Below are 18,181 nucleotides of genomic sequence, written 5' to 3' on the forward strand. Positions count from 1 at the left end.
TTACAATCACTTTTTCTGCTGGATCTGTAGAATAGCAGGGAATAGTGCCAGGCATAAATCCTCAGTTCAAGAAACCTTTTTATAGTATCACAGCTAAGTTTTTGTTTGTGCCTCACATTACAGCTTTGATGAACTAAACCCCTAAGTCAGAGTAACACAGAGATTTACTAGCTTTCGTATGGACAGGTAGAGCTAACTAAGAAAATACTTTACCACAACAGGATCCTGTCCATACTGGTATATAATCCAGTCAGCAAAGACCTTTGGAGGTAACAGTAAATACACATTCATTTCAAAACTTTCCTACTCTTGAACCTATCCTTAAAACAAGTATGATGCAAACAGATGAATATCCTGCAAACGTTCATTTCCCTGTAGCTCACACTATTCTCAACCTAGTCTCTTTGGTAGAGACAGAAACCTGTATCTTGGTACCAACATTACATTTTAACTGAGTGTATGTCTACCAGCTAGGAAGACCAAATGACCAAGTTAGTGAGAATACAGACAGGAACAAGAACTCAGGAATTTACCAAATATCCCCAGCAGAAAGATTAATGCAACAATTTAAGGTGCTTTTCTGAGCTTTAAAGCTAATTTTATCATTGCAGAATGCACCCACTAGAGCCACCAAAAGGGAAGTGATGGTGGCCAGGTCACTGTTCAGGGCACAGCCAGGCTACCAAGAGCCCGTTTCCTGCCATGCCCTGACTCATTCAGCCTTACACCCTCCAGGACAGGAATGCCACTCCCAGATATCTGTACACCTAGAGAGGCATAAAGTCTTGTAAAAAAAACAAAGAAAAACAACTTTATGTCTTTTGTTTTTAATTCATATTATTTATGTTGATCTGATTGTATAAATAAAAACACCTAGAAGATACTGCTATTTTCATTAAATGATTCTAAATTACAGTGCATCATTTTGATAAACAGTACATCACATGGTATAAATTAAGTTAATTTCAGCACTGTACACCACTTTATACAAGAAAAGTTCCTATTCCTTTAAAATAAACAATTAGCTTTAAATAATTACAAAGAGCTTTTTAAAAGCAACTACCTCTTTAACCCAACTAAATGATTAATAACTGCTGTTTTGAGCCTGGATGTCTACATTTGAGACAGTTTCACTATCAAAAAAGAACAGTACTTTTAATTTATTTAGTGCTTGTATTAAACTTCTACTTTAGCATGACAAAGACTTGAATATTCTTTATTCACACAGTGGATTATTTCAAAAAGTGGTCCATGCAGTTGAGAATGTAAACACGTAGATACTGCTGATGACAGCATTTAGAAGTGTCTCAGGAGAATTCATTTACTCTCTCAAGTGCTGCTAGACAATTCTGTGTAATGAGCAGTGAAAATACTGAATAAAGTATTTATGATTTACACAGTATAAATCATATTCTGATATGCCAGACATGCATTTATATCACGCCCAGTGTGCATTAACTAATCATGAAGTGTGCAACAAAAGTAACTGTGGCTGCCTTTTTTTACATCTCATTTCCTATATACAAATTTCACCCAGGCATAAAATTGCAATTTCAATCTCCTCCTTTGTGAATGCTTCCCTATAGGAATACCTGAAACTTTCATTGCATTTTTCAAGTAAAAACAGTTTCAAATACATCATAAGTAGGATTTTCAATAGACCAAACTCTAAAAATAGGTCACATTTGTTAAAGTTACTCCGAGATCCCTTAAGCAAAATATGCAAAGGTCTACTAATGCTTATTATAATCCTAAATACCTTCTGTTTTCTACAAGGTCAGAATGTTCTTCTATCCATCAGGTGCCCTTCTCTTTTCTATTAATTTATTTAACATTTAAGATAGATCATGTTTTCTCTTTCTAGTTGTTTGAATTTCAGAGTTATATAGTACACCATTTTAAAAATTCAACATAAAAAATCCCTTCAATATAATAGATGGCAGTCTATTATATTGAATAGTAGCGTCTCAAAATGACAAAGAACTAACTAATTCTACAATCTTCTACTTTTTTCAAACATAGTTTTCCCAGATCAGAAGCTACAAGTTTCCATCTTTATTATAATATAAATTCTTACAGCTAATCTCATGGCATTATCTGAGTAAATAAATTTCTGCACAATGTATGTAGGAAAAAAAACCAGAATACAGTATGGAAAACCTGGGCTGAGAACAAGACTCTATGACTAACTTTGCCTCTCAGTGATCTAAGATGCTTGAAGTAACATCAAAAATTTCAGATTTGACATCTGAGCAACACAGCAAACAAAAACATATTCTAGGGGGTCTTAAGAACTCTAAAATTAAACATTTAAAATTCAAATTCAAATATTAGTCATTTCTAGTAGAAGTCAAATTACTAAGAAAAGATAAGGACAAAAAAAGAGGTAAGCTGCAAAGATTTAGGTATATAAAAGTATATAAAAATACAGCTTGCCTCTTCTGATGTTCCCTACCAATATTTTTAAGGAAATACAGCACTTCCCAAAATATTGCTGGACAAAAAAAATAGCTAACAAAACCGTACCAGAAATTAAAGAGAAAAGCTGCTTTTTGCCTTTCAGAACTTTAAACCTTAATAACAAAATTCTCAGTATTTAACTTGCATACACTTAAAGCTTCAAGGTACTAAAAAAAGAGTAGTACAAGGCACTTCATAGCATAATTGTGAGCCCAGCACTCCATTCATGGGTATAGAGGTGCAGATGTGAACAGTGTTCTGGTAAAGGGCTGGTCAATGGAAAATTGTGTCAGAAGTATCACTACAAGACAATTCATTAGTACACGTGAAACATTTCTTAGTCTAAATTCAAACTTTGCGTCATAGAAGTTTAGATGCTGCAGAGTATGGGTTTGACATCAATCAAAACCACCAATTCAGTAATCACCTCTACCTTTTTTACATCCTATTATTCAATCTACAGCATTTCATGACTGGAATTTAAAAAAAAAAAAAAGAAAAAAGAATTCCTGGATATATTCCTATGGCCTACTTGAGTTCAAAACATTTAATTATCCTTAGAACACATAATCAGCATATATCATGGATAATACTGTATGCAGCATCTCTCAAAGAAAACCTGCAAGGATCTAAGAGCAAATTTACATATGTTGTTTTTCACTAGATAAACATAGATGTCTGACTTTTTATATCTAAATACTATTGATAGCACGGATGGCAAAGTTTTAAGACAACCCCTAGGTCTTCCTCTGGCTTAAAAACCACCACTGAAAAAAAGAAAAAACCCCACAACAACAACAAAACACCACAAAAACCCCAAAACCAACCAAACAAAAAACAAACAAACAAACAAACAAAAATCCCAAAAACAACAACCAACCAAAAAACCAAAACCTGAAGGCCCCCTCCAACCCCTCCCCAAAAATGAAAAACAACCAACCAAAAGAAAACCCCAAAGCCCCCACCCTACCAGGTTCCCAGTATTTCACAAGAACATGCTGCAGTAATCTCTGTTTCTAGATGAGTGCACAGCAATCCCATGCCCTACCTGTCAAGCTCTCCTTTGGCCCCAGTTATGCACTCCTCTCCTCACCTTGGTCTGTCCCCTCTGCTACCCAATAAAACCACAGCTATCCTAAGGTTTGGTTCAAAAATACAGCAAAGCTACTCATCCAAAGAGGGGAGAGGGATATTATTAAACATAAAAATGCATCTCTGTGCTGTAAAACAGAGTGCAGCTCCTCTGTATTTCATACTGCTTAATCAAAAAGCTTCCTAGACTTTATGATAAAGAGTCATGATAACTCAATCCAACTGGACCGTTACCACCTAGCAGAAAAGCTAGGCTTTTACACACTGTGGAAGGAGCTTTGACAGGAGTTAAACAAGATAATAGAACCACCATAAATGTCTCCCACTTCTGCACAAAGTGGTACATGTTATTTTTCCAAAGCCTCTTACAATCACGGAGAGGTAAACATTATAATTGGAACGTAACACAAATAATGTGGCAACTACCACAAATAACTTGGAAAGGATATAAACCCACATAATTTTCTTTATCCTTTTTAAACCTCTGAATACAAGAGAAAAAAAAAATCTATTATGTTACTAGGATCCACCAACAGTTAAATATATTACCTTTGGGGTGTGGCTCTTCTCATAAAAGTGACTATACAGAAAAGGAATTTTCTTTGTCAACAATTTTGCTTCCTGTGTTTTATCAGACGTTTGAGGCTTTTTTCCTCCTTCAGTGACAAAGACCTTTGTGGTTTGTTTTTTTTTTTTAACAGTCTACTACTACTGGAAGCTCTGTATACCAAATGCAGTTAAAATAGAATACTCCCTATAGAAGACAGTCAACAGGGCTGCTTTCCAAACCTGTATTTCAGAGCTGGTGGGAAGCAATGAGGTTACATATGTGTTAGTTCTATCTGACATACGACTGGAAGAGCCCTGTGCAATTACCTAGACTGAGACATAAAGTATTAATGTAGATTAAATAATCCCAGTTAGATTCATTTACATTGGCATAAAAGACTAAGAGCAAGATAACATCTAGCCACAGAAAAAGGAAAGCTAGCCTATTTTGTTAGTATAAAGGCAACTTATTAGTATTTGATAGATCTTTGCTTCTCCTTTAGTTGTTTCTTAGAAATATTTACTAGAATTTACTAAGTTTTCCGACCCTGCTGGGGTGTTATCTCTGTTAATAGGCCTCTGCAGACAATCCTGTTAAGGCTGACTTTCAAAACATCCTCAGCACTCACACCCTGAAGATCAGTATCTTAAAGAAGCCTCAAGTCAAGCAACCAAAAATTGACAGAATCCATTCCTACATACTTCTTTAGGTAGTGATGCACTTCTTCTCATGAGAACTGGCAATGTCACTACACAAAGCCTCTTGCAGTTATATCCTAAAATAACATCTTCAACAGGTTATCTAAACTAGCATAGAACTTGGCAAATAATGTCAATCAACTCAAGAAAATAATTCTCACTATTCAAGTAAAATAACGACTTCACATCCTATCTTCCAAGCAAAATCAAAAAAGCTAACTCTGAATTAAGATACAATTTCAGTTACCAAGAGCAGATGTGTCAATCCAGTCATGTAAAGAATGTAAATTTACCATTAGATTAATACAGCGTTATATTGTTAAAAAGTCAATAATGAACATCAACTGCAGGAGTAGGATATGCCCAACTCTTCACTAGGCTTACTTTATCACAGAGCACATATATTCTAAGAACCAGGTTCTCATGCTACAAAAAAACCCACACCAGAGAGTTATTATTTTGCAACCCTGGATTCTGAAATTGCCACAAAACATAAAATGAACACAAATCATTCAGGAACCTATTTCAACATTAAAATGGACTATCACAAATACTCACATGACTAGAATTTTAATTCATGTTAAGCATTTGCCAGCAGAAGTAAAGAATAAAGAAAGTCTGCAGGTTTTATTGCATACATATTAAAAGACCCAAATGCATAAATTGCAGGGGGGTGGGACACTATTCATCTTTAGGCACCTGAGGCACTTAGAAAGTTTCATACCAGTTCTAGAGTTCATTTACAGTTTCCCACCACTAGTAAAAAAATGCTTGACTCCATCCCCCAGCCACCCTCTCTTCCTTCTTCCCATGGACTGTGTAATGCCTGCCCTCTCTCTTCCCTCCAGTATTTTGCAGATGGTTGTGGAAACCTCTTCCACTTACCCATGCAACAAAAATTATTCTGAAGTAAGCACCTAATTCAGCTCAAACCGTAATGCTGCAATATAAAAACAATGGCTGTGATGGGCTCCCTCAAAGGTAAATGTGGAAAGAGAGACAGCTCTATATTAAGATCTTTGGATTATCCTCTGAACCTGTTTCTCTCTACTGATTATAGAGATATGCATTTAAGAAAAAAAACCAGGTTTTAGCTCCCCACTCCTAGAAACAGATCATTAAGAAGAATATAGGTATTTTGTTAAGACACAGCTACAGGTGAAAGTGATCACTGGCTATCCCTTCATCCCCAAAATAACTTTTAACAATGACAAACAACTAACGACTTAAATCCTTCAACTACAGTCTGCCTCTTCCACTATAAGAAATATTCACAAATACCAGGAAACCAAAACTCCTATTATGTAAAACCACCAGAAAAAAAGAGAACGAGCCCATTTTAAAGGATGCAGGTTCAGAACTCTTAGTTAACAGCACTCAACACTTCATACATAAACTAAAACCAAGAACATTTTAAAATGCAGTAACTAAGCTTACTACCAAAGCATATCAAATTCATACCTTCAGAACTCATAATCTACTTTGCTCCTAAATTACTAAAACTGCATAATTCAAGAAGAAAAGCATTTAACTACTGAGCAAACCAATTATGTTGTTTCTCCTGTGCTGTTCAGGACAAAAAAAAAAATAAAATAAAAAAGAGTATGCTTAATAACGAAAAGCTGCCTTCTGCCTAAATACATTTTAAAGCTGTTTTTTTGGCTCATGGATCAAACACTTTGTTTTTGAGAATTATACTGAGATGTATCAGAAACGAGCCTCCAAAAAACATTTAGGTTAACTGTATTCCCTGATAAACAACCCAGAATTACAAGCAGCAGGTTTAAAAATACTGTGACTTGTGCATATGGGAACACTGTAAGCTGTTTATCTTGTTTAATCCTGAAGGTAAACAGCATAAGCTTCAAAATATTTTGCTTCTTTGCCATAACCTACTGAATCACACTGACAAAGGTAATGAAACATTATGGAGAATCTTAAATTTTTGGAATTGCCTCTGAAATTGCTTTACCTGAGTATTTGTACAGGACATTTTTCTCACTCTTTAAGAACACTCAGTGTAAATTTCAGTGTTTTACATCCAAACTGCAGGTTCAATGAAGCCAAAGATTTCATTTGGTCTCTCCAGAGGTGTTCAATTTTTTTTTTTTTTTAAAAAAAAGGACCCTGCACAACTCCACTACTGGGCTCCTTTAAAATATGAATACTATAGTTATTGATTTTTCATTGTTGCATGTTCCAAAATTTTTCAAACTCCTTCTGTAGCTCAATTTCAGCTTATGTAGTTAAGTTTTTAAATATTATTTGTAAGGATAAATATAACTTTTAGTTTCCTTAGATTTCTTTCCTCCAGCACTGACATTTTCCACAACAAAACTCCTATTGCCTTTCATAACTTTCACTTCAAAGATGTACTCATATTAAAAATTAAGATTATATCTTGTAAGATTTATCAGTAATTATTTCCCCACTGTCCCTTCTTACTGAGTACCAAAGTAAGCTTTTAAGCTGCTGTTTTACACATGATTTTTAAAAGACTTTAGTAGAGAATATATGATTGATATATTTAGCAGCTGAGCACCTCCTTTCCTATCTGTACACAGGAAGTTTCCCCTCCCATCTGCTCAGGATATTTAAAAAAAATAATTACAAACTGCTGTTTTTCCATTGATTCTGCAGAAAGTGACTGTTATTTACATGTAAACACAAAAGTGAAGTTGAACCCAAATATCTATGGTAACCTCCTTCGTTCCCTGACAGTCACAAGACACCTGCTAGTATCAAGGCAGGAGTGTGGGGATGAGAGAGTAGCCAGCCAAGGGGAAAACCACCACAGCTTTGAGCAACAGTGCCAAAGTTATTAGAGGTTGAACTGTTTGTGGAGCAACGAAGTCATTCACAGGCAGCACCAGCTCAAGCTTAGTCTCCCATAGTCATACAAGAAGACTTTAGTTTTACATTTAGCTTTCAGAGCAAACATAAATAAAGTGAATTATGAAATAGCTTCACGCTCTACAAGGAGATGCTTAAACAATTTAGTCACATATTTATGACACGGCTTTAAGACTGAATGGTGGTTAAGAAGGAAACAAGCCCCCTCCATATGTAAATACTCTACTGCTGTTTATGACAGCCAGATCCTGACAAGGAAAGAAACAACAGTGGAAGCTGTGCTCCTAATAAACTAAGGACAGACTGAAAAATGGCTTTTTTAATTTTCTCCAGTTAAACATAAATATGGCCACGTCTTTTTCGGCCTACACAGAGCATTTACAAATTCTACATTCAGAAATTCAACTTTGCTCCAAGACATACAGAAAACTGATGGAAATATAACATGCAATCTATTATTTCATAACCGTTTTTCCTCCTCTTGCATATCATTACTTCTATTACTATATTTTCAAAATAAAAGCTTTCTCTAAAACCCACACACTGAATGCAGATCAACACTTAATATCTGTTCTCTATTATACATGAAAAACTATTCCTAACCTTTACAAAATAAATTCCCAAACTAAAAGGTAATATTAATAAACTGCTTATATGTGATTCAATCACAAAATATAACTAATTTATTTTAAAAAGTTAGCACACGGTATTCAGTCTTTTAAAGCCTGATATAAAATACCACATCAAGTAAACAATCAGGAAACTGCCATTTTACCAAGCATCCACCCTGCGCTAATTACCCGTTCTGCAGTATCTATTGTTTTTGCCAGCTACAAACATGACCAGCAATTGTCACTGGCTTTCCCTTCATTAGCGGCACTGCCCAGCAGCGGGCACTGAGCAGGTTTCCCCGCGCTCCTTCGTGAATGTACTGTGACCATGAGGAGCCCTCATCACACCCAGTTACGTAACAGCAACTATTTATAGTTAACCACTTGATTCATATTATCCACCAGATTGTAAATCATTTCATATGTAGACACTCGATCTATCATTCTAGTTCCTTATAATCAGAATGCCATGTAACAGCCAAGTAAAAAGTTTCAGAGAAGCCTGTCTGAAATATCAACAACATACCAAACAAATTTTTAATCTTATCAAGAGAACCAGAAGTTAATTTAACAAGATGAGTCCTCTATAAATATATGTTGAGCAACAGCTGTTTTCTTTACTTAAACTCCTGCTCTGTCAATATCCATTACTATGCATATTACTAACTTTTAAAACCACTGAAAGAAACCTTACATTGTGCAAAAATGACACAATTTCTCAGTGTTCTGAGAAATATAACCAGCATTACCATTCCAGAAAATGCCCTATCAACTTTTACAATTCTTATCACCCAACTTCAGTGGCAGCTGTTTAAAACCTTCAGGTTCTCTAAGGAAGTCTCAGAGAACCACATATGACTATCAGCTGGTTTACTTATGAATACAGCACGATTTAATGAACAACAACCTATTCTAAGAACATCAAACACTAACATTTTCTTTACATTTCTAAAATGTAAATTTGTTAGAATTTAATTTCCTCCTAAAATACACCTTGCCTTATTGCAATAGCTGGCCATAGAATGGGTTTTCCTCATCACAGCCTTTGGCCTCTCTTATCAATCATATTAACTGATCTCAACTTCAACTTCTTCATACTTTTGTAAATTGGCTTCTTTACATTTTTTGTAAACTGACCTATAGGAGACTGTAACTTTTTAACCCAAACAGTTTTCTCTCAGTTACAGGACAATGGGTTTGCTGATGACTAATAACAATGCTGATGACTACTCATTCTCAGTAATCCATATTTCAAAAAGATATTTATTTCAGTGAACACTAATTAATACGCATTACTGTAAACCTCATTAAATGTTAACTTTAATGACTGCTGTATAAAGACATTGCACGTACCTGAACAACATGTAAACAAACAAAGACACTTCCGTACAGGTTAAGAATAGGAAGTCAGAAATACTCGGGAAGAGAAATTTCTCACAGACTATGCAGGTTATGGCAGTTGACTGTGATATTATTGTAGCAGTACAGCTTTGTGCCTGCAAAATGCTCTAATCCACCAAGCAAAGAAAAGAATGTCATGATTCTGACAACTTAAACACAAACTGAAAGCATGCAAGTATCCTTAGTGAAGCTGACAAAGTACACATGTTAAAAATCAGAGACCATCGTGCAACTCTGCCAAACCTTTGGAAAAAACAGCAGTCAGAGAAAGGAGTGCAATTACGAGGTACAGATTACAATTAAATGAAATATGATTAGAGGGCAGAAAGTAACATTCACTTATGCAAGATACCTGACAAGTTCAACCTAAAATCAAAGACAGGTAAGAACTGTAGCTAGGAGTGCAACTAGAAGATATATCATTTCTTTGTTCTGGTATAATAACATAGCCCTGATCAACGTAATATATGCAAAACAAGTTGCTCCAGAGAAGATAAATTAAAAAAAAAACTGGGAAAAAAGGTCAGAATCAAAACCTAGGATAAAACTGTCCTTCAGCTTACTGCATTTTCAAGGTATTACTGAAATAAGCAACCAGAAAATTGTCCTGAAATTCAGAGAAGCCCTTGAGTGTTTAGTTAAAAATGTTATAAAGTGGATACTTTTCAGTCTTCCTAAAATCATTAAGCCTAATTCTGTCCTACCACATGAAAAATTAAACGTGACTTGACAGTTATTTCTTCTGCTGCTGCACTGAGGATGCTGCTGTCACATTTCTTTTTTCTCCAGCATTCATGCTTATGCATACCATACCAGATAAACTGATATTTCCTAGTGAATGACATTTCTAAGCCTTTAAAAGCAGGCACTAGACTGCAAAAGCTCAAATATGCCAGTAAAACAGAATTACAGTGATGTCCAGTATCAATGAGTCTACAGTATTTTATAATACACCCCAATGTAGGGTTTAATGATCTCCAAGGATGTGGCAAAAGCCAGGACTGATGTATCAAAAGCCAGTCCAATGCACGTTACCTGATCTATGTATCCATTAAGGTTATTGTTTTCCATATAACTGGATCACAGAACTAAAGAATTCTTTTTTTTTTTCTCTTCCAAATGTTTTTGTGCTCCAAGTCAGCAAATTAGCCCAAGTTCCAGTTTTGTTTATTCCCTGTGACATCAGTGGTTAATCACTCGAGGTTTAAACCACTGTTTGTAGATGTTCTAATTAGCCAGTTCTACTAAACTCTGGAGTTGACATCACTGCTAAAAGGAATCCAGGAAACCAACAACTCTGGAAGGATTGCCAATCCATCAAGTTAGTTAAAAGTGTGTATATATGGATTTGTATTCAATACAGAATCAGAAAAAATGATTTGTCCAAACAAGCATTAACTTTCACTCTTCAGATAGAACCTGTTAAAAGAGCATCACAACTCTTCACAAAATCCACAGGAAAAAGAAAACATCCCACATTATTAGCAGGTATTTCTGGAGGAAGCCTTGTTCTTTCCAGCTTCATGGGGAAAAATGTTACTAGGGCCCAGAAGATATACATAGAGGATATAAAATATTCAAAAAGTTAAAAAGCCTCCTAGGCCCAGACTTGTTTTTTTAAAAGTAAAATTTTTGTCTAGTGATCAACATATTTAAATATAAAATACTTTTACTTCTAACATCCAAGTCTCTATATCAATATGTGAACAGGAATAAAAAAAAAAAATTTAGTTCTTATACTCAGAAGGAAAGCCATTGCTATAATTACATGCACTGCAAAAAAAGGACAGTGATCACTAGCAATAGACTGGCTTAGTTTGTTCTTTAGATGTGAAGCCTAACTGTCAAGTAAACATTTGGCATTTTAAAAGCATTTTTACATGCTAAAGTTTTGCAGCAGTGTATTACATCAAATTCTGAAGTGCCACTGATCACAGTTCTGTCCAGCTGCCTCAACAGCTTTCAGAGCTTGCTGCAAAAATAAAAAAAGTAAGCATTAACAAGCATGCAGCTAACAACTTAAGATATCTGTAACTTAAGAACTTTAAGCAATGTTTAGTGAATTTACACTAGAAAAGCTTTACTATTATTGAGCTAGATTTTTAGACGTCATCTTGTCCATTTTCACATCCTACCAGACAATGCATTCAATAAGGACACAACTAGTATATACACGTTTTTAGAATACAGCTGATTAGCTTCCCTGAATAACAAATAAAAGCTGATTAGTATGTGAAATACCAACAGCTTCCATTAACATGAAAAGAGGGTAAAGACTAAATTCATGGAAAGATTTTAATGTAGATTGTTCACTGAATCGGATTCCAACGAAGCCTTTCCCAACTGCACTTTTTAGGTGTAAATACTCAAACGTACTGCTCTGAACCAAAACTTATTAAGAGGAGTGAAGCATTCTGGTTTTTTCCCTAGCAGCAGGTAGTAATTTAAGAAATTCAAAGATTTTCTATGTTAGTAGGCCATTCAAAAATTTCTGCCATTTTACTGTAAGAGCTCCAGATCGTAACAGTAACACAGGCATATAGAACATGTTAACATCCCTGTCATAAGCTGTATCATATTTTCACACTGCAGTGCTAGGTAGAAACTGAAGCCAGAGCCATTCAGGGGAAATACACAGCCCTGATCTGTTTCTCAATCTGAATTATATTTGTAATTATAGATCAAGTATTTCACTACACCTTAGTTGCATTTTACATATTAAAAAGATCAATTAATGCACATCCTTAGCCAAGCTTAAAATAAATGACTCGCCACTTTTAAACTATAATTTGCTTCAGACAACACGGGCTCTAATTTGCAAACTCTTCGGTATGGATGTAGGCAGAACCCACCTCCTGATTTGTGTAGAGCTCTATCCCAGGTAAACACAGGGTTACACCACACAATATGCAAAATAAAGGTATGAACTGCACTGCTTCCTACAGATTTTTCTAAGTCAGAGTCATTATTGTTAAAGCAGTATTTAAATAATGCCACAAAAAAAAAGATGCTTTCATCTTTCCAATTTATGTGTCACTTTTAATGCCAAGTGAATATTATAATGGTTTATCTATGTTGGAGAAGTAAATTCAGTTTGTTTTTCAAGCACAAGCAATTTTTAAGGAAATTTTTCACTATGCATTTCAAACATGCAATTTGACATTTTCGTATCTGTTACTTCTGTGTTAATTATTCAGAACAAGCTTTCCTCATGTCACTTACTGAAGTGCAGATATAAATAACAAGAGCTGTGTACGAGAACACAGAATTCTTACAACAAAGCAATATGGCAATTTCTTTAACATCTTAAGTACATAAAATACCCAATCACCTATTTCGTTTTAACCCAGTTCTAATAAGAAAACAAAGCTGAATGCGGTACTAAGTCTCCTTTCATAAATATTTTCTTCTGCCCTGCATCTTCCCAGTATTTGGTGATCTAGTTTCCAGTTCAATTAATACAATTAAAAAAGAAGGGGGGGAGAAGAAATGGAAGAATGTCCAACCAGGCTTCTCCTTATATCTATGCCGTGATAGCTACAAGAAAATTGCTATTGATCTTCTGTTAAATTATAAAAAGAATATAAGTTATTCCCCAAAATTAAAAAAAAAATAAAAAAAAGGAAATGGATGCTTTTTAAATTACTGAGTTGGACTATGATGTAACTCATACCCCTTTTGCTCATAACACCCATAATATTGTTAACCACTATTAGTAAAGTGCCAAATACAGCAATGAGTTTAACACAACTCCAGACAGCTCCCAAAATTGTTGCAGAAATGACAAAGGGAATCAAGGTCAGCATTCTTCTAACGCAACAGCTAACCCATTCCTGTGAACATGGTATACTGGCACTGGTGGGTGTAAAAAATTTCCATGAAATATAAAATAAACGTAATTCCACCAGATTTTTCCCCCTCTTTAGAGAGAACCATTTTGCTCTCACTGGTCTCAAGCCATTACATATCTGAGAAAGGAAGGGGAGGGAGGAGTTCACAGAAGTTCAGGGTCAGCCAGTGTTCACGTATCCTGTCATCTTCGAACTCAAAGCTCAGGGCACAAAAACTCCTATACCACGCACTGAAACCTATATATTTTGGGTGTGCGTGTGGGGGGAAACCTGCAATAGGAGCGAATGTGTCATACGTGCGGAGGCTGCGAGAAGAAGAGCTGTCAGGAGAACGCTGCCTCGCTTGAAGCAGTGGAGGCGGTGGGAAAGGACGGTGACGAACGCAGGCTCACCAAAAAATTCCGGCGGTGCTCAGGGGCTCGCAGCCCCGGCTCACCCCTCGGGCCCGGCTTCCCGGGGCTCCCCTCGCAGAGAGCTCAGCCTCCCGCAGCTGCCCCCCGGCCCCCGCGGAGCCGCTCCCAGCGGCCACCGGGCAGCGGAAATCCCCCACGGCCCGGCCCGACCCTGCCGGGGGCGCCGAGCGGCCCTGCCCGTCCCCGAGGGCTCCCGGCGGCCCCCGGCCCCCCCGCGGGCGCTCCCCCACCGCTGCCCCCGCTCCTCCCGGGCCGCGCTGTCACCTCACCCCCGCCACGTCCCACGCACCGCAGGCCGAGAGCAGACAGCCCCCGCGAGCCGGACCCGCACCCCGGGCCGGGAGACAATGAGCAGCCACCACTCACCAGCAGCGCCGGAGCTCCGCGGGTCCGGGGGCGGTTCCTCTCCCCCTTCTCCTTCCCCTTCTCCTCCGCCCAGAAGCTGTATCTGGCCGCCAGGAGCCGAACCCCTCCGTCCCCTGGCTGCCCTGAAAGCCTTCTCCGCCGCCGGCCGCGCTCCCTCCCCGAGGAAAGTCACTTTATTCCCCGCTCCAACATGGCTGCTCCCCCCGCCGCCGCAGCAGCCTTCGCCTCGCCGCGGCTCTCCGCGGCTCCTCGCCGCCGTCGCCGGAGAGCGGCCGCAGGCCGTGGTCGGGAGCCTCCCGGCCGGCCGCTGACGGTGCCGAGAGCGTCAGCCGAGCCGGGCCGCGGGGGCGTGCGAGGAAGGGGCGAGCCGAGGCGAGCCGGGCTGGGCTGCGCGTCCCCGCTGCGGGCTGACGCCTCCGCCCGCTCGCACTGAGCCAGCCGCGCCGGCTCCGGGCGCAGGAGGGGCCGGGGACGCCCGGGCGCCGGCGACACCTGGCGGCGGCCCCGGCTGAGCCGGCGGCGGCGCGGCGAGCGCGGGGGTCAGGGCGGAGCGCAGGGCCCGCACCGCGGGGAATGCCTCGGGCGGGGAGCGGGGGCTGTCGCAGCGCTTCACTGGGCCGCCCTCCTCGCTGCGGGGGAGCCCGGCCGAGCCGGGCCGAGCCGAGCGGGGCGCTGCTGCCGTTCCCGGCTCCTCAGCGGTCCTGCGCAGCCGCCTCCTCTTGCGGGAGGAAGTGGGTCTCCTCGGCAGAGGCTCCCGGGAAGCCGCCCGAGGCCCTGCCCGCTGGTGGCCGACAGAGGGGTCTCCCCGAGCGGTCTCCCCGAGCGGTTTCGGGGAGGGCAGGCTGGGAAAGGGGCGTTTGCTGGTTTCATTTTTTCCGGTTTCTGGCAGCGTTTCTTCCTGGGTTTGTGGGGCGATTTAGCTCATCTCTGAGGCATCCCCCTGCTCCCCCCTTCCCACGGCTGAGATCAGTAACTGAAGGGAAGTCGTGTGGCTTTTTAGATCGATTTCTAACTCATGTTTTCCCATATTTATTCTTGCGGTACTTTATTTCCTTTGTCTCCTGCATTCATGGTCCCTGTACCATCCCTCTTGTCTGCTTTGTGATCGCTCTGCCAGCACCAACTATGCTGCCCTCCTGTGCTTTGAATCTTTTTCCCTTCAGAGTGATCCAGTATGTTTCCTTACTGCTCAACCCTTTCCACCCCTACATTTCTTAGGCTCTGTGTTAATGAACAAAACCTAAACGGTAGTCTTGAGGTCCAGCTATTCTACACTATCTGTTGTTTTCACATTTCCACCACGCAAAGAGCAAGATTTATCAGGAAGGCCAGATCTGAAGTGATTTTAGTGACATGGGTTTGAACTCCCAAGTACCAGATCATAGGTACACTTAGGCCAGAATTTGGCAAATTGTTTATTTTTTTTCCTTTTGGACATCTGCTGATCCTCAATGTGTGCCTGCTCTCTTACTTTTTCAGCTCAAGTTCAGTGTCACAGAGCCTTTGCCCACCCTCGTGGATACCCGAGTTACTGACTGAATATGCCAGGTCATGTCACAGGCTCTGAACTCACTCACAAGCCTTACAGGTCTTCGCTTCACCACACTGCTGTGAGTGCTGAGGGAGGCTGAAGCTCCTGCATTCTGCAGGTGGATCTGCACTATGCTGTCTAGGTGGAGACCAGCATATATATTAATTTGCAGCAGCAGCAAGCTCCTGATTTTGAGGAACTCCATGTGCAGCTTATGCTAGCCAGTCCTTCTCCACAGTAGGGCCAAGTGGGAGCTGCCTTCACAGGAGCAGTGCCAGCTGAAAATTCCCCTGCTTCCAGCTCTGTTGACCCTTCCAGCAGCACAAGGAAACCAGAACACAGACGAGTATGTTTCCCAGTAAACAAAAGTCATTTGCTCTTGCCTAAAAAAGGAGTGCAAGCATGAAACCACTTCTTACATGCACAGAAATTCACTTTGTTCATACTGATGTAGTGAACCTCTAGTGAAATTGGTTTAGGATAAAAAAGAAGTAAATATGACTCAGAAACACACTTGCTGTTTCTACAGATAAAACATGACTACCAAGGTATTTCTGAATGTTTTCAAGATGTAGGATAGCTACCTTACATTTGCAAAACTTGTGGGATTTTTAATAACACAGGGAAAGCAGACACTCAAGCTTTGAACTTCCTGGTAATGCAAAGATACTCCTTGCGGATCTCCTTTAAAGCTCAGGAACTACCAGTTCTAGCTAGACCTACCAGTTTTCCTAATCTTTGAATGCTAACAAGATGATGTGTGTTTTGTTTTATCTTATTCAATTTTGGGTAAGTAATATAATTATAAATGATAGTGTGCAAGTTTGTTACTATATACATGATTTGTGAAACAAGGTCATGAGACAGCACAGCAACGAGTGCATTTATTGCAGCACATCCAAGTAAATGCTGTTCCATATATGAGGTACAGAGAGAAAGTGGAAGTTTATGAAGCCATGTTTTTAAGTATTAAATATATCAGTAAAATATGCTTGTTTTACTTGATACATATCCATGTTTGCTGTTGATACTTCTGTTATGGAAGTAATTATGGCAAACAAAAGAAGAAACTAAAAAAAAGAGCTGTTAGGATGAGTAACCCAAGAAATAAGGGGTCAACACTGATTGCAGTGTAATCAAAGTATTTTAAGGTTTTTCACTTGTAATGGGGAGAATAATTAGTTAAGAGAGGAGAGTTCGTAACAGTATAACACTCGATATCCATTTGGTCATTGTATCTGCCACTACTTCATGGCCTGAGACAAAGATTTTCACATCTGGGCAAAAGATAGTACATAAGCAAGACAGTGACAGACCTAAGTTTGAAATGTAGGCACTGATTTTGATTAATTTATCCCATAGGCCTGCTTTTATAACTATATCTATTGATTTGTTTTACTATTTAGTAGATTATGTAGCAATCAATCATATTTCCATCTAGCTACCCATGATTATTAATATTTTAAACTAGTTTTAAGATGGATTGGCTGGTGAGTGCAATAGGTCTGCTCTCTAAGCTAGTGAGAATGGAATACACCCAGGTTACATGCAATGAATTATTGCCACTGGACAATGTGATGAAATCTACATCAGCCATTAGAATATAAATCCAGCAGCAGGAATACAGTGCTGTCAGGGGACCAAGATTTCCTGCTTTGAAAATAAACATACTGGCTGTACCTCTGCATTTATTGAACAAAAGTACATAGTTTTTCTGTGACAGTAAAAGTATAGGAGTTAAATCAGTGGAGTTCACATAATGGCAGATGGAAACCTTACAGAAACGTATGCATTTTTCACACAATGTATGTGGAAAGCAGTTACTTTCCTGCCAAAAGCCAAGCTCAGAATTCTGTGTCACAGCATCAGGAGTCAGCAACCTCACAATCAGCTAGCAGTGTGGGAAAGCATTGTGCTAAACTACAAGGGATGTGTTCATTTGCAGGGGAAAGACTGAAAGTCTTGGCAGGTTATTAAAAGAGGAAATGATTTTCAAATACAATATTCTGTTTTGAAATGCAATTGTTTTTTTCTATTGGATGCCAAAAATTTCTGAAGAATGCAATATCCTCTAACTAATTGTATCTGTGCTCCCAGAAAAGAAACAGAGCTATTGTTCTCCTCACAGCAGGAGCTATTTTTATATTAGTCTGTGTAGCACTCCTTTGTGTAATGATTGTCTTCTACCTACGCAAACTTCAATCCATTTAAAATAATCAAATTAAGATAGTTTCTTGCTTTCTTATACCAAGTTGGTATTCATATAGAGTGTTTTCTAGGTTACTTGGATTTGGTACAAGGCCTTTAGGCTAAAAAAAGTAAAATTCTCTTACCTCAGTCGAAGACCAAACCCCT

The 18,181-nt window shown here is 39.0% G+C and overlaps 1 protein-coding gene across 2 annotated transcripts in view; it reads right to left on the minus strand.

Annotated features, from left to right (window-relative positions):
* The window catches only part of CDK17 (cyclin dependent kinase 17), a 90,748-nt gene extending 76,036 nt beyond the window's left edge, over positions 1 to 14,712 (minus strand). Inside the window, exon 1 of one of the 2 annotated variants that reach the window (XM_051784064.1) lies at positions 14,296 to 14,712. The gene's annotated coding sequence lies outside the window, so the exon portion shown is untranslated. The remainder of the gene's footprint in view (positions 1 to 14,295) is intronic. The other variant, XM_051784065.1, reaches the window with a different exon arrangement.
* Positions 14,713 to 18,181: the final 3,469 nt, after the last annotated feature.

Source organism: Manacus candei, unplaced genomic scaffold (assembly GCF_025592945.1).
Source record: "Manacus candei isolate 608988 ecotype Guabito, Panama unplaced genomic scaffold, ASM2559294v1 h1tg000018l, whole genome shotgun sequence".
Classification (NCBI taxonomy): Eukaryota; Metazoa; Chordata; class Aves; order Passeriformes; family Pipridae; genus Manacus; species Manacus candei.